At 46.3% G+C, this 20,581-nt stretch overlaps 1 long non-coding RNA gene across 1 annotated transcript; it reads right to left on the bottom strand.

Annotated features, from left to right (window-relative positions):
- Window positions 1-3,912: 3,912 nt before the first annotated feature.
- Window positions 3,913-9,026, bottom strand: LOC123599120. The gene is made up of 5 exons (XR_006713084.1): window positions 8,867-9,026; window positions 8,649-8,753; window positions 7,563-8,568; window positions 6,850-6,895; window positions 3,913-5,156 (listed from the first exon to the last, which is right to left on the bottom strand). It is a non-coding gene; the product is annotated as an uncharacterized LOC123599120 (long non-coding RNA).
- Between the last annotated feature and the right edge of the window lie 11,555 nt (window positions 9,027-20,581).

Below are 20,581 nucleotides of genomic sequence, written 5' to 3'. Positions count from 1 at the left end.
CTCCCCCATGGGTTCCTGTCAAGTTTCTCAGGATCCACATAAGAGTGAAACCATATGGTATCTGTCTTTCTCTCTATGGCTTATTTCACTTAGCATCACACTCTCCAGTTCCATCCACGTTGCTACAAAAGGCCATATTTCATTCTTTCTCATTGCCACGTAGTATTCCATTGTGTATATAAACCACATTTCTTTATCCATTCATCAGTTGATGGACATTTAGGCTCTTTCCATAATTTGGCTGTTGTTGAGAGTGCTGCTATGAACATTGGGGTACAAGTGCCCCTATGCATCAGTACTCCTGTAACCCTTGGATAAATTCCTAGCAGTGCTATTGCTGGATCATAGGGTAGGTCTATTTTTAATTTTCTGAGGAACCTCCACACTGCTTTCCAGAGCGGCTGCACCAATTTGCATTCCCACCAACAGTGCAAGAGGGTTCCCGTTTCTCCACATCCTCTCCATCCTCCTGATTTGTTCATTTTGGCCACTCTGACTGGTGTGAGGTGATACCTGAGTGTGGTTTTGATTTGTATTTCCCTGATAAGGAGCGACGCTGAACATCTTTTCATGTGCCTGTTGGCCATCCGGATGTCTTCTTTAGAGAAGTGTCTATTCATGTTTTCTGCCCATTTCTTCACTGGGTTATTTGTTTTTCGGGTGTGGAGTTTGGTGAGCTCTTTATAGATTTTGGATACTAGCCCTTTGTCCGATATGTCATTTGCAAATATCTTTTCCCATTCCGTTGGTTGCCTTTTAGTTTTGTTGGTTGTTTCCTTTGCTGTGCAGAAGCTTTTTATCTTCATAAGGTCCCAGTAATTCACTTTTGCTTTTAATTCCCTTGCCTTTGGTGATGTGTCGAGTAAGAGATTGCTGCGGCTGAGGTCAGAGAGGTCTTTTCCTGCTTTCTCCTCTAAGGTTTTGATGGTTTCCTGTCTCACATTCAGGTCCTTAATCCATTTTGGGTTTATTTTTGTGAATGGTGTGAGAAAGTGGTCTAGTTTCAACCCTCTGCATGTTTCTGTCCAGTTCTCCCAGCACCATTTGTTAAAGAGGCTGTCTTTTTTCCATTGGATGTTCTTTCCTGCTTTGTCAAAGATGAGTTGGCCATACGTTTGTGGGTCTAGTTCTGGGGTTTCTATTCTATTCCATTGGTCTATGTGTCTGTTTTTGTGCCATCAAAGATATTTTCTGATCAAGTAAGTCATTAGAACTTTTCCTTGGCTAGTAAGTTATCAAATGCCTAAAGCGGGGATTGCAGGGTAGGGTTCTCTGAGGGTTTGCTACTTGGGCTTCAGGAAATGCAAGAACTTACCAGTTTTATGCAAAACCACCAGTGCCTTGTGTCTCCCCTGTTGGGGCTCCATGGGTATGAGGTAGTGGGTCCCCTGGCTGTTGGCAGATGAGTGGCTGCAGACTGCGACTTGGGAAAGATAAGCCTGGACTCTGGAGGTAGGGCAAGGACTGGTAGGAAGCCTTTGGCGGCTGTGGGTTCCCACGGTTTTCCATCCAGCACAGCCAGCCATGAAACTGATAGATTAGTGTGTTTTTCAAATGGTTCATGACTTGGAGGGAGAGGGGTGTGGTTACCAGCCCCAGGACCCAGCCCTGGACCTGCACATAGCAGGAGCTCATCAATATGTTTTGAATGAAGATGTGAATGAATGGGCCCATGATCACATTAGCAGAGAGAGGGGGTCTTGAAGAAATGGAACCAGGGTAGAGAAATTAGAGAGAATGGGGTGGGAGAGTGAGGAAAAGTTTTGCAATAAAATATACAAGTAGTAAGGACTGATCCATGTGGGGGCGTGTGGGGGATCATGGGACCCTGGGGGCACCCAAAGGGCTAATGCGTGTGGTGAGGGTGGCATTAAGCTTGAGGGCACACAGCTGAGTGACACATCGGGAGATGATGTCTGAGGTGGGATGGGGGACAGGAGTGATAGCTGGGAAAAGGAGCCCATAAAGAGTGGTATTAAAGACACAGGGCTAAAATCGGCACTGTAGCAGAGACCAAGGGGCTCAGCAGGAGAGACAATCCTTCATGTGGACAGTGGATGAGACAAGGCTCCCAAAGGTAGTGGGCAAGGCTGTGAGATAGGCTCTGATGGATGAGTGCCTGGGATATGGACTGAGCTAGCTAAACTCTTAAGCTCCCTCCCAGCTTTGGGAATTTCCATTTGACAGGTTAAACCTGAAACCAGGCTAATCCCTTCTCACCTGGATGCTGTCCAGAACTGAGATTTCTTTAGCCGATGAGCCAGGAGTCCAAACCTGCTGGGGCCTGTGCAGAACGGCCATGGAGCCTGCCCCTCACCTACCTTTTCTTTCTTCTGCAACCATGAGAGGGGCTGGGAGTGTTCAGCTTGCAGTAAATGTGGCCTGAGATGACGTTCCAAATGATGACCTCTCCATCGTAACTGGAAGTCACGAGAAGAAAAGGTGGGCATTGAGCCACACAGAGGATGTCCTCTTTGTGCCCATGGTTCTGAGAAGGAGAGAGATGGAGAGGGACAGGGTAAGAAATCAAATTCCCAATCACCCATAGATAGTTCTCCTTCATCTGATCCCTAAGACAGAGGATGCAGACGGGTTCCTCCTCCTGTGCTTGCCCACGATGGAGACTCACCTAGAACCTCATGACCCAGCCCCAAGGATCAGGGCATCCTTCCAGGCAGGAGTCTGTGTACAGGTCAGCCTCTCCTTGGGTCAGTTCTACTACCTTCCCCAGGGAAGTGATAATCCTAGCAGCTTCCTGACCTCCCCACACAGCTGGAAAATGGAGTGTTTGCAAGGAGCCCTGTTTGGGGCTGAAATGGTGATGGCAATGGGATAATGGAAACCAGCTCTGGGCCAAGGTGGTTTGGCTTCCCAACAGCTCAGTTCTAAGTTCCAGAGTGTGCTGTCCCTTGACTTGATTCCTACAGGCCTCCCATCTGCGGCTTACACATGCAGTTAGGAATTTAGATCACCTGCTCTCCTCGAAAGGAGGATTTGGATATGGATCCTTAAGAAAGATGAGAAACCAAAATGGAGTTTTTTGAGGGCAGTGCTGCAGAGAGCTTAAAGAGCCCCCGGCCACAGTCCCTCAACATCCTCACTGGGGTACAGTTTCTATGTGAAGAGAATTGGCTTCTCCTGGTGCTGTAGAGGCATCATTTCTCCCTTGCCCTCACATACTTTCCACAGAGTGTCCCCTGGGGACCTGTCCATGTCATCTAAGATGTCCCTTCTGCCTGAAAGTGGCTGGGAAGGTGGTGGCATAAGACAGTTGGAAAAGAGAAGGTCAATGGCTCTCTCTTTCCCACAATCTTCTGCCAAATCCTGTCTCCTTCTGTGACTTGTGACCATGTATGTCTGGGATCCTCCTCCTCCTGTGATCCCCCACTGCCCACACCATGAAGTGTACATGCCTTAGCATGACTATCAAGCGCTAACTTTTCAACCTCATTTCCCTCCTGTGTCTGATGCCCCAGCCCCTCAAACTTTTCATAGCCCTCCAGACAACATGCTTTTCATGCATGCTTCCCGACTTGGCTCATGCTTTCATGCTTTCCCCCTTCCCATCATCTACATTGCTTTCCTCACCTCGGCCTCCTGGGAAAATCCTAGTAATCTTTCAATCTCCTGTGTGATGTTAGAGCAAAGTTAGTAGTTCCCACCTCTAGGCTTCTCCACATCTTTTACGTTATATCATTTGTCACATTGCATGATTATTATTTCCGTAGTTTATCTCCTCACCAGGCTGTGAGATTCTGGGCCAAGAATCACATTGTTTTTTAAAAATATTTTTTAACGTTTATTTATCCTTGAGAGACAGAGCATGAACAGGAGAGGGGCAGAGAGAGAGGGAGACACAGAATCTGAAGCAGTCTCCAGGCTCTGAGCTGTCAGCACAGAGATCGACGTGGGGCTCGAACCCACGAACCATGAGATCATGACCTGAGCCGAAGTCGGACGCTCAACCGACTGGGCCACCCAGGCACCTCAGGAATCACATTTTATTCACGTTGTATCTCCTGGGCCTATCCATTAAGCATGACACTATAAAAGTGCCCAAAAATACGTGTTGAGTGAGTTAATAGTTGAATAAATAAATATTTGAATGCACTAACACTTCACTGACTTGCCTGACAATGCCTCCTTGCAATGGCCTTCACTTCCAGGCATTTTCTGCACAACTTTGTTCTTTCACTCAATAATCACTAATCTTCGAACTCCGGGAAGGCAGAGATCATGAGATGACCCTTTTGATCATAACTTCATCTTCAGTGAACAAAGCACACTTGGTCCACAATCTGCACTTGGCATATGCTAGTTGAATGGAATCAAATTAATTAGGCATTGCTATAAAGTGGGCACTGGGCTAGGTCCTGGGAATACCATGGTGAAGGCAGACAAGGCCTGGCCTCATGGAGTTTGTATTCTAGTGACTTGTACCTTTTGGAATGTTTATGGGGGTTTAAGGTAGGGTTGAGCTGTAGCACACGGTTGGGCACAGTGACTTTGCTTTCTTAGCACTTGTCTTATTGGCTTGGCATCCAGACAATTTTGAGGGAGGTCATTCAACCATAGGAGACTTCAGAAAGTTGGGGCACTTTGCTAATAAGAATCACAAGAAGTCTCCCGGTTATGGGCCCCCAACAAGCCACAGGGCAGGAATGTCATCTCTTCGGCTCCCTGGCTGCCCAAAGGTGACACAGCAAATGCATACAATTTTGCATGCCAAGCAGAAACAGGAAGTACATGCTTCTTTGAGGAAATCCACACCCACCATATCTTGGGATGGCATTCCTGTACTACATGAATCCTGGCTGAGCTCATGGAGAGCTGCATGGATTGGCTTCTGTAGCCTCATGCCCCAATCTGAACACAAGGCCATCACTCTTCCTGGAGGGGAAGCAGCTGCCTGGAGCCCAGTACTTCTGGCTCTACCTGGACCCCAGTCATGATTCCTGCCACAGCAGAGGCTTTTGAGGTCCTTGTGACAACCCTAGGCAGGCCCAGGAGAGTCAGGGTGAGCCTCTGAGTGACAGATATCCTCAACATGTGCCACTGTTTGGGTTGAGAGCCAGACAGTGTGGACCAGGGCTCACCAGGTCATCCTGCCAGTGTGGCTGCGGCTTCCAGAAGTGATGAAAGTCACATGGTGCATCCTGTATGCAAAGCCAAGGAAGAGACGTTGTATAAGCAGTAAAATGAGCTGCCAACACACTCACAACTTCAGAGAGAAGGTGTTGGCACATTTTATAACCCTACCCCTCACCCCACCAGTGATGTAGTTTTTCGAAATGTCAAAGCAAATTCCTCTAGTGCTAGTGGGAATAAAAAGCAATCCACTTCTGACGTTTGGGTGATTGCATTTCAACAAATCATATGTCAACTGACAAACTCTCCTTGGATGGTCTGCATAGCTTTGCCTTCATAATAAGAAGCCATAGCAGCTGCATGTGTTAAAACAAAAGCCGTCAGCTCAGGAACCTATAATACCAAAGGATGGATTCAACACCAGAGCTTCTCAGGTAGTCGTCTCTCAAATCATCTGGGGATGCAAGGCTTAGGCTATGAAATACGGCTCGCCTTCAAACGAATAAAGAACTTACAATGTTTAAAGACCTTCAGAAATCCATGACCATCCAGCATAGTGAGCAGGGGAAATAAAATGTCACAGGTAGATTTAAAACTTAGTTTCAGTCAGCATTTTCAACTTCTCCTGTCCCTGAATCCTTTCTCCATGTCTAAGCAATAAAAAAATACTTTTTCCCCCAGAGATGCTTATAGATGGCATTTCATCTCCTCTTCCCACTTACAGAGGGACCAGGGCATAAAGACAAGGTGGGAGGAAGAAGGGAGAAAGTAAGGACTGGACAATTGACAGAGTGGTTAGCCCTCACTTAGGGTCAAGGATATGCGAGATATGCTGACGCCCCAGCGTGCCGGGGAGGAGGGAGCATGACAGCCCGGGTACAAGGGGTAAGAATACAAGCAAAGTGTGTAGAGCTCCATGTTCCAGGCACGGTCTGCTTTTAATTCCCAGGGTTGCCCTCTGTGCCTCTGATAGCTCTTCTAGCTAACGCTTCGTGATACTGCGACTTACGATAAGAAATAGGTATTCGGTCTCTGTCCCCACTTCTGGCAGATAGCTCCTAAAACCCTTGGAATTCCCTAAGTGCTGAGAGCATGGGAGGTGTCTGAAGCTGGGGGGGGGGGGCACGAAGACCGGGCTTGTGGGACTGAGCCTGTAACCTGTGGATCTGATGCTATATCCGGGTAGATGGGCCAGGATTGAGCTGAATTGTAGGACACCAGCTTGTGTCAGAGAATTGATTGTTGATGTGGGAACCAGCGCCCTTCCAGAGTTAGGTGAAGAGTCATTATACTTCCTCCCATAAAAGAGAGCTAGAGGGGTGCCTGGGTGGCTCAGTCAGTTAAGCGTCTGCCTTCAGTTCAGGTCATGATCTCATGATTCATGAGTTGGAGCCCCACATCGGGCTTTCTGATGTCAGTACAGAGCGCGCTTCAGATCCTTTGTGCTCCTCTTTCTCTGCCCCTGCCCCACTATGTCTCTCCCTCTATCTTAAAAATAAATAAATACACTTAAAAAAAAAGAAAACTAGAGGGGAGAAACAGAAACAAAAACCAAAGTAAAAAAGGTTTCTAAAAGGGAGGAAGAGAGGGAGGAGGACATTCTTCTGTCTCTATCATGGCTTAACTTGTAGAGAGAGCAGAAGTCTAAAGAACTACTACAAACTGATTTTAGTGTGAAAAGAATCAAGGGTAGGGTTGGTGGGGAGAGGATAGCAATCTGAAGCAGGGTTTTGAACAGCTCATTTTGTACATTTCACTTACAAAATACACATTTATTCTTCTGTCCCATCCAACAGCTATGATGCACCTAGAACAGTAACAGAGTAGTAGTACATCTCAATACTTGAGCTTATCATCTCTTTACTTTTTGCACGCAATCAATACTGTGGTTTAATTTTGCCATGTCTATATGATAAATGGAGAGAGCAAGATAAAATGTGATTTGATAAATTAGGGTCAGCGTTTTCACTGCTACTTAAGGGATCTATAATTTCCGAGGTCCGTGGATGCTACTCCAGGAGCAATTGCCCTCCTGAAGGTTAAGTGATCCTAAGAGCTCGGTTGAAACACGGAGGCAAGGGCACAAACAGAAACCAATCGGGAATTGTTTTCACTCTTTTTGTGTTCAGGAGAGAATTTATTGGATTTTTATTCTTGGCCTTGTGGCTGCTGAATTTAATTACTCTGGTAATCTAGTCTGTGATTTATTCTTCAAGAAAGCATTTGGTGGAGAGATGCAGTGCTTCCTATCTCTACCTCTAAATAGTCATCAAAATGTGCAGAGAATTGCTTCCAATATTCTAGAAGAGCCTAGTTGCCTAAATTACCATCAGGGAGCAACCAGGGTCTTCGGGAATGCTTTGACATATTTCCTTCTGGAAAATTCCCTTCATTGTCTTGGTGTCCTCCTCCAGCATAGATTTTGTATCAAAAAGATGCATCCCCCTCTTACATCCAAGCTGAATATAACTCACTTATTTGGGTTCACCTCCAAATAGGTACAATCACAGACTTCACTTTGTTTTTCATCTAGAAAGATAACATTGTCAACTTCTATTAGACATTCTTCTTTATTCGTCCTTAAATCAGTTTACACATGTTGTCTCAATTCAATGATGATTGGGGAAAAGTTGCGTACTAACTTTCTAGTTTTCAGACCATAGTTAGGTGTCTTTCAAACCACCAAAGCCCTGCTGGTTTCCTGCACCCCCCCCCCCGCCCCCCCGCATTGCCCTAAAATGCTGGTTCTGCCCTTGCTCAGCTTTGGGAAGAAGCTCGCCTTCTCCTGACAGGACCCTACACGGTGCCCGGCCCCTCCTGAGTGAGGAGACAGGTGAACACAGGCAGGTCAAAAGCAGAACTTGGAATCACAAACTCATTACTTTGAGTGATTTTTGTCTTTTTTTTTCTTTGGATTCTCTTATATTCTCTGGTAGTTGAAAAGTTTTTGCCTCTTATCTTCCTCATGGAAAGTCAACAGGCCAGAATTGTGGAAATTCGACCAAAATCAGGTACAGCACATGAACATGGAAAAGTGGCCTTGGAAAAAAAATCACTAACACCCAAAACAGACTAGCTTTTAGTTTGCTCATCCATATTTTGACTTATGTGATGTTTAAAATGTTTAGAAAAGCTAAGCTCTTTTAAGAACGCAGATAAACATACCGGGTGATGAAGGAGCAGGTGCACAAGGCTTAGCTGGGAGCACATACATTCATGTAAAGTATGTCTCTCCTCAGTAGAAGTTTAAAGTCATTGGTAAAATGAAGGGCCAGAGAAAAAGAATGTAGGATTGTCACGTGCACCTTAGATCCCATCTCATTTGGTTCTTCTACCTTGACAACAAATGCCCAATCTTGCATCATTATGTTATGGGGAGCCTTGGTAGGAAGCGACTTGCCATGTTTCAGTGTGTGCAGACAATGTCCGTGGTTGTAGCTCCATATCTTCAGACAGCCGTCTCTGCCCCCAGTGACTAGCCTAGGAAACAGTCTTCTGTTAGGAAATCATGTCAGGGAGCTCACCGCCTAATGGCTGAAGCTACTGGAGAAGACACATACCTTCTTCCACTGGAGTCAAAGGTCAGAATGTGATTCCAGCATTGCCATGAGCCCCAGTAAATCCAGAAACAGCCTTCCTGTTTCAAAGTCCCATACTTTTACCACCTGTATCCGGAAGTTGAAAAAAAAAAAAAGTGACCTTGAGATACTGGCTATCAAATTAAAGGGAATTTGCATTCAGAAGTCTAGTGCCACAGATATGTAAGATGAAAACTTACCCTGAAGGTATCTTTACTTCCAATACAAGTTGGCTTACCTTGGTGTATTCATTTGCTGGGCTATATTATAAAATACCACAGAACAGGGGGATTAAACAATAGACATTTAGTTTCTCACAGCTCTTGGGCCTGGAAGTCCAAGATCAAATTGTTTGCAGGTTTGGTTTCTTTTGAGGCGTCTCTTCCTGGCTTGCAAATGGCCATCTTCTCATTGTGTCCTCACATGGTCTTTCCCCTGTGTATGCACCCCCAGGGTTTCCTTATGTGTCCAAATTTTCTCTTGTTATACGGACACCAGTCAGATTGGCTCAGGACCCACCCTAATATCCTCATTTTAACTTAATCCCCTCTTTAAAGGCTCTATCTCCGCATGCAGTCACATTCTGAGCTGCTGGGATTGGGTCTTCAACATAGGAATATCCGGGAAACAAAATTCATCCCATAACACTCAGCGAGAAGATTAGAAAATTTAGAAATCTTTGGGTAAAAATCTCCTGACTACCTAGGCTCAGAGAAATAGGTGTGGATTGAATTTTGAGCAGCAAAATTTATTCAGCACCAAGGCGAAGCTGAGTGAGGAAGACAGCCTGTTTGGGGGGAAGGATATATCTTCTAAACCCTCAGCTTTCAGGTTTCACTCAGTCTAACTAGTTTGAGTCTTGGAGTGGCTTTCTTTCTGCCCCATTCCTTGAGCAACCTTTGAATGAGAATCATCTGTCAAGGGAGATGAATGTCAGCTTTCATGACTGGTTGAGGCAAGTGCCTACCCCAAGGAGGGCTTCCTCTGGGGCAGGCTTTCTGGAGCCTGTACCCAAAGGCATGGTGGCGTGGGAGGAGAAATGCTTGAGGACAACACTCTGTCTCAGAACCACTGAATGTTCCTATTAATCTTCCACTTTGTAAAAGAGGCTATTCCATCGACATAGAGAAATTTCCAGGTCTCCAACCCAGAAACCAGAAGGCATCCTCTCACTGGTGTTGATTTAAATGCCTAAGAGCAGGTTTTTAGTAATGTACACTTTGCTTCCTGCCCCTCTGTCCTTTTACAATGCCAGGGCTCATGGGGGTGGGAAGGAGGGCGGGGCGTGTCTATAGCTCCGGAACATCCATTTGTTCCCCTTAATATTGCAATAGACCCTTAGCGTTACTGGGTATTACTTTAATTATTCCAACCTTTGCAAACATCCCGAAGTTTCACAACATGCGGTGACTTGTAATACGGTCAAGGTCCAGAAAGGAATGTGGTACCTGTTGGCATGGAAGAATGAGCAGAGGGCGCTGAGTGGGGCAGATAGCCCGGGATTGACACAGAGCGGAGGCAACCTCTGGTTGCCTTCTGGTTAGGTGGTTAAACAGTCACACATTCACTTCCTTAAAAAGAAATTCCCCCAACACCACCACCTGCTACTGTCTGTTACGGTTACGGGAGTGAAAAGATTGAAGTGACCAATTACAATATCTTTAAAAATGACTTTAGGGTTCTATTTATAGAATCAAGAAAAGTCTAGGGGTGCCTGGGAGGCTCAGTTGGTTAAGCATCCAACTCTTGATCTCGGCTCAAGTCATGATCTCACGGTTCATGGGATAGAGGCCTGTGTTGGGCTCTGTGCTGACAGTGCGGAGCCGGCTTGGGATTCTCCCTCTCCCTCTCTCTCTGGCCCTCCTGCTCTCTCTCTCACTCTTAAAATAAATAAATAAAAACTTAAAAAATATATATATAAAAGAGAATCCAAAAAAGTCTAAAGGTGCTACTTACACTTTTTAGGTGCATTTTGTAGAGGGAATTTCAAGCCTTAGCTGGGCCTAAGAACCTCTTTGCCCCAAGTGATTCTTGCTTTTGGAGTTCCCATTCAATTAAACATATTAAACTGCAACCACATCCCAAATTAAATATAATTTTGCTATTAAATGTTACAATCTTTGTAAAATATCTACAGTTTTAAGCTCGGTTGATAAAAAAATTCATTATTCGTAACAAGTAAACGTCCATATCACATATACCTGTATATGTGTAAGTTGCAGTTCCTATGTAACACATTGCAAACACTTAATTGAATATTTATTAGTTTACACTGTGCCATTTTCAAGCATTTTCAGAGGCATTGAAAGTTGGTGGTCCCTAGCACTTTGCTACGCAACTCAATGAGTAATGTGTAGCATAGAGGTATTCATAACTTTAGGATCGTGAAAATCTTGGGCTATGTTCTCTCCTTCACAAATAAAGACTGCAATGTGGCTTAGATGCTATGGATCGTGACAGTGGGCATAGATTTCACACAGATCTGCAGGATGAGCAAATACTCAGATCAATAATTCAATTCAGTAAGTGTCTGAGAGTTTATTACCAGCATGTGCTTAATACAGTAAGAGTTGACAGAGTATTTATATCTCAATTCAACATCTCCTTACCACCCACAGGCAGGGAAGATATGCATATCAAAAGTAATGCTATTGAAGGAGGCTGACTGTTAGCACAGAATTAGGAGCCCAAATGCTAATGGAGCCCTTCATTCTGCCTGGATGTGGGAGGGATCTAGAAACTTTTCTCAGAGGAGTTGATATCCGAGTTGTGCGTTGAAGAATAAGAAGGGTTTTGACAGATTAAGAGGAAAGAAGGGGGAAACATAGATGAGGTGCTAGTTGCCCTAACTGCCTGCTGAATTGTTAGAAAGGCGAGGCTCGTGCCTGGGAAACAGAGCAGGATTGGTGAGGACTGAATCTACACCACATGGGAGGTAGTGACTGTGGGTGGTCAGGAAGAGGGAGATGCTTGTGTGAGTCCAGAGCAGTGAAGACACGTTTTGTGGAGGAGACAGGACTTGAGTTGGACCTTGAAGGGTTGCTAAGGTGTGTGTAGGAAAAGAGGAAGAAGCAGGAAATTCCAGGGTGGAGATGGGAAAAAGTTGGACAGAGCCAGGAACAGGCATGTGCAGGATGCTGAGACCAGAAGGTTGGCGTCCTTGGAGTCGCAGGTGATTCTGAAAGATCTGGAGGACAAATGCTTCTTTATAAGTATGAACCCAAATTAGACAAGAACCCACCTTCTTTGAGATGAGTTGAGACTGAGTCATCATAACAAATTTTTGATCAACAGGCCAAGTAATCTGTTTCATTTAATACTTAATAAACCCATGGTGATGACTAATTTCTAGAGCAGGAACTGGCAAGAACACATGCAAAGACAACCGAGTCTCACTGGGAGAGAAGCCGAAATGAGTGCGAACATGAAGATGACACTACCAGACTGTGGTGCTCCCGAGGCTATAAATCCTAAAGACAGGGTGTGCCAGGCAATTGCAGGAAGAAGAAAAGAGGATGCTGCCAGATGGCCTGGGACACGGGCGTGTAATGCCAGAGCCTAGGCCAGTGGTTTGGAAAGTGATTGAACTGATATTTAGGTGATTTCAGAACATTTAAAGTTGAGTGTACTTGGGGTGTGTCCTCCCATCAGCTCAAGGGCAGGAGTACATGAATTATGGGATGTGTGCACTTCTCTACTCCCACTCTTTACGCAAGGAGCATTGGTTGTGTCCCTTCTGTGGGCCAGACACTGTGTCACGCATCCAGGACTGGGCTAGCATGATCCTTGAGAGCCCCAGTGAAAGAGGAAGTAGACATGGAATGCTCTATACCTTCATCCCCAGATTACACTCTAGTAGAGTTCTATTAATCATCCTACACCATACAAGAGAACCACCATGAAATAATGCCATCCTTTAGTAGCAGATGGCCCTTCCAAAGAGCTCATACTACAAGCCACTGGGGCAACTGTGAGCTCTTCCAGTCAGCTTTCAAAGAAGAGTGTCCAAATAATACTTGATAATTAGCAGAGTTGAAGAATTCTAGTAGAATTCTTAACTTCCAGGGACGGACTGTCCCTGGAACACTCCGCTCAGCTCCAAGGTGAGGACCATGGGGCTAGACTCACACTCACAAACACATCATTGCTAAAGAGAACCAAAGTTGATACTTACAGATGCTTCCGTGCAGCTGACCACTTGCCTGAAGGCCCGGTTGTAGCGGTAGCAAACCGCGGGCTCTTGGTGGGAAACCACCAGGGAAGGCTCCGGGGGAGACCTTACTCATGAAAAACAGAGAGAGGATGAGAACCTGAACCAAGTATAGGACACGGATACCCGGGATGAGGCATCTATTGCCTTATGGAGAAAGGTTAAGAGGATAGAAATGGGTCTGTGACCTTGGACACGTTGTTTAACTGCTCAAAACTCTTTCTTATCTCTTAAATGGGGATAATGGCATCTGCTTTAAAGGGCTGTTTTGAGAATTAGATGAGAAGATTCATAAAATGTCCTTCCCAAAGACCCTCACATGGCATAATTGGTATTCAATGAGCAGCAGCCACTAATCATGAAAACTGACACCACATGTCTCCTCCTTGGGGCAGAAGGAATGTGATTTCATTTAACTATGGAGTGGACCTTCTTTGCTATTAATTTACATCTTCCCCGCCCCCCCCCACCCCCCGCAAATAAATACAAGCTGTATTATCCCGTTCTGAATCTTCAAGCCTGAATAGCAGCACCTTTCATTCAAGCAGGGACAAGGCCCTGCGGTGCGCTTCCCATGGGCAACCAGGGGCCAAGGGCTTACCTGTGTCCTCCAGCCTTGCCCCGTGAGCTACCTCTGGGACAACAGCACATAGAACAGACACTTGTAGGGGTTAAGCAGTCCAACTGTTTAGCACTAATGTCCTCATCTGTAAAGTGGAATCTGGAATCCTTTGTAGAAATTTAGTGAGGAGTGGGGGTGCCTGGGTGGCTCAGTTGGTTAAGCACCTGACTCTAATTTTGGCTCAGGTCATGATCTTATGATTCATGAGTTTGAGCCCTGCATCAGGGTCTGTGCTGGCAGTGTGGAGCCTGCTTGGTACTCTCTCTCTCTCTCTCTCTCTCTCTCTCTCTCTCTCAAAGTAAATCAATAAACTTTAAAAAAAAAAAAAAAAGAAATTTTGTGAGGAGTGAGGAAAAGGATGTAAAATGTCTGGAGAAGCCTGGCATGCAGTGAACACTCAATAAATGAATGTTGGTTCCCAGTACCGCTGCTCTGCCTTCTTTCTTGGTTGTCCCTCCAATGCCTGGGTTCCAGGGCTGGGCCACTAGAAGAGGTTCAGTGAGTCTGAAACCTCCAACTTAGTGCCAGACTATTCCCAGTGTGTGGAATCCTTTCCAAGGAAAAATAACATCTGACAGAAGGACGATTTGCACTTTCCCATGAATGGTCTCTGGACTCCTGTGATGGCAGAGTCTTGCCTGTGGGGGAGGAGGAGGGAAGGGTGTGTGGGGCACAGTCCCAGAGAGAAAGCACCGGGCCTGTAGCCAGAGCCTACTGGCTTTACCTACCTCCCTTCCCCAACTCGGGGTGGAAGGCGCTGAGTCTCCCCGCTTCGCAGGTGGAACCACCAGAAGGCTGAGAAGGACCAGGTCACTTGATCAAGATCACAAAGCTCCCAAGCGACAGAGCAGGGACCAGCAGACGTTATCTGGCACCTAAGTGTTGGCACTAGAGACTGAGTCTGTTTTTGCCACGAGGTGGAATTTCAGTCTCTTCGCTTAAAAAAAAAATCCAACAGGCTGTTTTTCTACGCACTGATACCATGTAGAACAAACAGCCGCCTGATTGATGGAAGTCCCGCTTTTCAGCCAGTTGCTTTGGCATCTTGAGCAAAGCGCCTGCTCTCCCAGGTCTGGCTGTGACGATGACCGGGTGGGAGTTCTGCCAGGGGCTCTGGATCCATGGGAGACTTCCCCGTGGCCTCAGGGGGGCAAATTAGGAAGGGTGGGTACAGACACAGGCAGCGGCCATACACGCTGGACTTTTCAGTAGAGTTTTGGTGCTGTGAAATCTGATCGCTTTTCTGTAGAGTTAATTCTTGATCTGTGGTTTAGTCACTGAACACAATAAAGGTTCTTCCTAGACATATGTTCACAAATCAAAAAAACAGAACACTTTTCGAGACCGTATGCCATCATTTTTGGCTCAGGAAATCCATTTGCCATTTTCATATAGATGGGATGCAACACCTGCAAACCGCGGTAGCCAGCCTAAACCTTCCCTGCCTCCTTTCCTTGGTTTTCAAAGGCAGATTTGGGATTCGGAATCTTGCTGAACACCGAGGGGGAAGCTGCAGGCAGAGAATGAGGGATGTATTCCTGGGTGGCGGGGTGGGGGGAATAGCCAGGGCCCAGGTTGGAACCACGAGAAGGCTCTAATGACGTTCCGAGGGCCCGTCACTTCTCAAAGCACCGGCAGTGCGCCTGGCCAGCCCTGCTGAGCCCGGGGAAGAGGTCTGATCTACCTCGAGACAACTGGGCCCAGGGAAGCTCTCTACCCCCGACACGTGCCTCTTAGGAGCATCTGAGAGAAGCCTCCCTGCGGGCTCTGGAGAAGGAAGACTAGACAATGTGCTTCCCATTGTCTACTCAAAAAATAATAATAAGCACCGAGCTCTCCTTCCCCTTCGAAATCTCAGACAGACTTTTGCCCTTGCAGTGGGAGGAGCACCACACAGGGAGGAGGCCGGGTGCCAGGCATCCGGAGAGGCGGTCTAGCCCCGGCTCTGCTCCAGACTCCCAATTCATTCCCTTCTCCCAGCCTCCGTCGCTCATCTGTAAAACTGCAGCCTTGTGCTAGGTGACTCGTGGGTCTCCGGGAGGCGGGACTTAAACTCTTCAGTAAGACCAGGCAGTCTCAGCCTAGGCAGGCCAGGGGCGGGCCCTGGAGGGGACATTCGGCGCTAAGGGGAGGATTGTGTGAGTGACCTCCCTGACCGTGGAAAGGGCAGCCGGCACCCACTTTCCTGGCCGAGGAGGAAATGACAGGTGGCCTGGCAAAGGGGTGCCGAGGCAACCGAGGCGGCCTCATTTGTAGAGGAATCAGGGAGACAAGTCTTCAAGGCATTTAAGAGCGCTGGGCAGGAGAAGCCTGCTAGGGGACCCTCCACAAGGACCCGTCTCATCACCTGGGACTGAATGGCTACCCTGCTGTAGGGATGGGGTCTCAGATGTGGGCCTCCAGGGCTTCCTGGACAATTTCCTATAGACGTAGAGCAGTGGGTCGATAAGGGCTCGAGAGGTAAATTCCAGACTTGTGGATAACATAGGGAGGTGGTGCTGGAGTGATTAATGGGAGCTGTTAAAGGGAGCTCACCAAACACATAGTGCAAGATAAAGACGTGGGGCATAGAGCTGAGGAGGTCACCCAGAGGCCTTAACTGTGGATCGTGATATAAAAGGTTGCAGGCAGTGGGCTCTGGGCTCGCCGTGCCCTCTAGACAGCTGACGGCTTGGGGCCAAGAGGGTAACCTCATACCTGAGTCGCAGGTGCAGGGGTGCGATCGTGTCGGTGGCCACACGCAGGGCGGTGGGGTGGGGGAGATAGAGGCAGGCTGAGCCCTCCCCCTGGATACCACTGGCTTTGGAGGAGGCCGTAAACGAGCGGCTGTCTGTTTCCAGATCCCAGATCTGAGGAGGAAATGAGGAAAAAGTCACTGGAGGTCGTGAACCGGCTGCTTTGCTGTGTGTCTGAAGCCGTCACCTGGGGCAGAGGTCTGGTCAGGACTGACAGAAGTTTACACGTTGCCCTGCACCCACCTCACCAAAAGGAAAAAAGGTGAAAAGGGCTTCTTGTCCCCCGTTGTTTGTAAAGGAAGCAGAAAGCGGGGCCCTTGTCCCTGAGCCCCTCTGCCATGCTGAAGCTGCCCACGGAGCAGGGATGCCAGAGGCCAAGCCACCACAGGAGCGGCCAGTGGCTTCTCTTCCCGTGGACCGGCTGAAAGCAGGAGCTCGACATCGTGGGTCAGATTTGGGCACAGAGCTACCCCCGTCTCCCAGATACGTTCCCATTTCTTAACGCAGTTCCCCCACACCAGCCACTGGGGAGATATTTGGAGCACTCAGGGAACAGACCTCAGCGTGGTTATTGGTTAAGGGCATGGAGGTCCAGAACCCCCCTGCCTGGGGTGGCCTTGGGCAAATTACCACTCTCCCTTTCCCTCAGTTTCTTCATCTGTAAAATAGGGAGACTAATAATAGTGCCTATCTTATAGGACTTTAAAGTCTTAGGACTTCTTAAATATTAACAAAAACAGCGTTTAGGATCATGGCTAGGCCACAGTATAATGGTATGTGATTAGAACGCTAATATTATTGTTAATCCTTTATTACGATTATTGCATAAAGTCATGCCACGACTCTTGTGTTATTTTAAGGTGATCTGATGAGAGCTGCAAGGGAGGGCTCACTCCCTGGGGAGGAGCAGATGGGCCAAGTGCAAAACTGGGAAGACAGAATCATCACGAAGGCAGCTGTTGCTTAGTGGGCTGGCATGCGCCAGGCATTGTGTTAAATGCTTTCCATGCGTCGTTTCATCTACTCTTTGTTAGGGGCTGAGTTGCGTCCCCCCAGAACTCGTATGTTGAACAACCCCCAGTATTTCAGAATGTGCCCTCATTTGGAAATAAGGCTGGAGTCTGGCGCGACGAGCAGAGATGAAGTCACGCCTTAGACAATTTGACTGCCGTCCTTGTAAGAAGGGGGAATTTGGAGAGAGATGCACCGAAGGGGAGAGTGTCATGTAAGATGAAGGCAGGTATCAGGGTGACGCTTCTATGAGGCAAAAACGCCAAAAGTTGCCAGTGAACCCCCAGCAGCGAGGAGGGAGGCAGTCTCTCCCTTCAGTCTCGGAAGGGACCAGACCTGCTAATACCTTGATTTTAGACTTCCGGCCTCTAGAAGTGCGAGATGAACCTTTCCATTCTTCAAGCCACCCAGCTTGAGGTATTTTGTCACAAACTAATTTGATCCGAAACCAACTTTGGGAGGTAGGTATAATCCACCGGGTTCCGGCGAGGTTCAGTGACTCTCCTGACGCAGACCTAGTGAGCCTCTAAAGTAAAAAAGAGCCCATCTTAGGCTCGTCTCCCGCCAGAGCTGCGCTGGAAAATCTGAGGACTAAGCTGGGTGGGATGTACTTGGATGGGGCTTCTTTCCCCCACTTTGAGACTCCAGGAAGCAAATCAGCTATCAGGAAATTTGAAGCCTTTACCCCTTAAGCCAGACTCTTATTTGTTGTATTTATACTGTTAGTTTTCCTTAGTTCTCCCCAGCAGGTAGCAAAACTCACTTTGAAAGTTCTAGCCTGCTTTTTTAGCTGTGATTTTTAGGTCATGGCATGAAAGGCAGGAAGCAATACACTTTGGGAGGTTAGTCTCGGGGTGACAATAGTGATCAAAGTAAAATAATCCCATGGAAAAGATGATCTCAGGCCCTTCTTGTTCAAGGGATGTCCCTCCTTCCTTTTTGGAGAACTAAATTGTTTGCAAACGCTCATTTTCCTGGATAGAAAGGTAACACACGGTCACTTAAACCACAATAGGAATCCATTTATCTAGTAATTTCTTCTTACTTCATGAAATAATGTTACTGAGAGAGAGAAGATTTTGATGAGGACAAAAATAAGGTAATTCTGGAGCCTGGCAGAGGGATCTTAGTTGGAATGCTATAGAGGGACCCCTCCAAGGTCTGTGAAAGGGAAAGGTAGGAAGGAATTCTTCACACTGCTGTTGTCATTGATTCAGCAAGTTGGCATTAAATCCCCAAAGTAAAAGTAGCTACAACAAATTCGTATCACTGACCTATCCATGGTCTGTCCAGCACCCTCGTGTCTTCTGTTAGGAGAACTGCCTCTCTGATTATAAGCAGTAGACATGGGACGGACCCAAGCCTGGTCAATCTGTGTCTTCCCTTAGATTTTTCTGTCTAGAGCTGATAGTGAATCTGGAATTGGGTTGTGGGTTTAGACTGGGCCTCAATGGTCCCAGCCATTTGGAAGGAGAAAACCTTTCTGCAGTAGGAGTCAATATCAGTGTGCACCAAGGAGCAGAAATTCGTAGCACAGGCAGAAAGTGTAGAAATAACAGTGCCGTGTTTGAACCCAGCTGCCTGTGAGGCCACCTGTCTGATGATCGGGTTTCAATAACCAATAAATTCTCCCTTTTTAGCTTAAACTGTTTGAATTAGATTTTTGTCTCTTTGGCCTAAAAGAGTCTTAACTGGTAAAATTACTCTGTGGTGAGCACAGTTCATACCTTATCTTTTATGAGCACAACTAACCTACGAGGTGGGTCATTTTGCAGAAGAGTGACCAATGACCAAGAGAATTAAGAGTGACCAATGACCAAGAGAATTAAGAGTGACCAATGACCAAGAGAATTAAGAGTGACCAAAGTCCAAGAGAATTAAGAGTGACCAATGACCAAGAGAATTAAGAGTGACCAATGTCCAAGAGAATTAAGAGTGACCAATGTCCAAGAGAATTAAGAGTGACCAATGACCAAGAGAATTAAGAGTGACCAATGTCCAAGAGAATTGAGAGTGACCAATGACCAAGAGAATTAAGAGTGACCAATGTCCAAGAGAATTAAGAGTGACCAATGACCAAGAGAATTAAGAGTGACCAATGTCCAAGAGTTTAGCAAGATTGAATCCTTCACCCTAGGTCACTGAGTTTCTGGTAGTTTCAGAGTTTAAACTCAAGTCTGTATTTCTCCAAAGCATTCTGTACCCCACCCCCAAATGCACACTTCTCTGTCCACACTGGAAAGGTGTTTCTGGGGAATGGCCACCAAAATAAGGCATTTCCTGGTTTCCCTTTCACCCAGAGTTATGAACTTCACAGTAGAGTCTGAAAGAAAGTGATGGGTCATTTATGGCTGGGGTTTTAAGAGCAGATATGCGTTATCTGCTCTCATGCCCATCGTCCCAGGATGAAGAAGACTCTGGGAGTCTAGGACCCCACATGAAGACAGCCTAGTTCTTGAATGGGAGAAAAATGCCCCTCACCAGGAGCACTGGCCTTGGGTTATGAAAACAAACAGGAATAACCTTCTGTTGTCTCAACCTCTAGAAAATATGGGGTTTATTTGTTACAGTGGCAAGCCTTACCTCAGCTGATACATCGTGCTATCTTCCTTCCAAGAAATAATTTTCTTTCAAGAAATAACTTTTCTGTACTGATTCCTGTTAGCACAAAACAGCCATCTTTGTGGTGTGCAATGTTAAATTCACAGAAAATAACAAGTGAAAACAGAAAACCGAACCTGTCACTTTACTCTCCTTTAGAGTAATGCCAGAAACCAGCAGACTCCTGAAACGTTCCATGTGTCCCCATGATTTAGAGAAGTGAAATATTTGGGCTGAAAAATCAATTCAAAGAACGAAGACCATCTGATCAGGCATGCTAGAAATTTAGCTGTTTGGTTCCTGGTTGATTACTTTTTATTTGATAGGAATAATGTATTCTGAAATAAATTACACACCATATTTCCAAGATAGGATTTCAATATATTTTAAACACATTTTGGGAAGTGATTCAATATGCCTGAATCATCACAGGCAAGATGCTAATCTTGTAATCATGATTTTAGATTGGAAGAAAATGGAGAGGCACTAGGAAAAGAAAATAGGATAGAAGACGTGTTCTTACATACAGAATTATGATTATCTGATGGTGCCAAGTTTTGAGGAAAAAAAGCTCATTAAAAATATGAAGTCTCCAACTTTGTGGCTTTGAGGATGCCTTTGGATGGATTTGATTTTCAAAATAAATCAAAAACTGAAGTCCATAGGTTTTACCATTTTAATCAAATTTTCTTGGAGGACTGAATTGAATTTGGGTCCTGGGTGCATCACGACCTGT

The sequence above is a fragment of the Leopardus geoffroyi genome, chromosome A1, assembly GCF_018350155.1.
Source record: "Leopardus geoffroyi isolate Oge1 chromosome A1, O.geoffroyi_Oge1_pat1.0, whole genome shotgun sequence".
NCBI classification, from domain to species: Eukaryota; Metazoa; Chordata; class Mammalia; order Carnivora; family Felidae; genus Leopardus; species Leopardus geoffroyi.
Note: the sequence above shows the minus strand (reverse complement) of the source record. Positions and strands in the feature narration are given on the sequence as shown.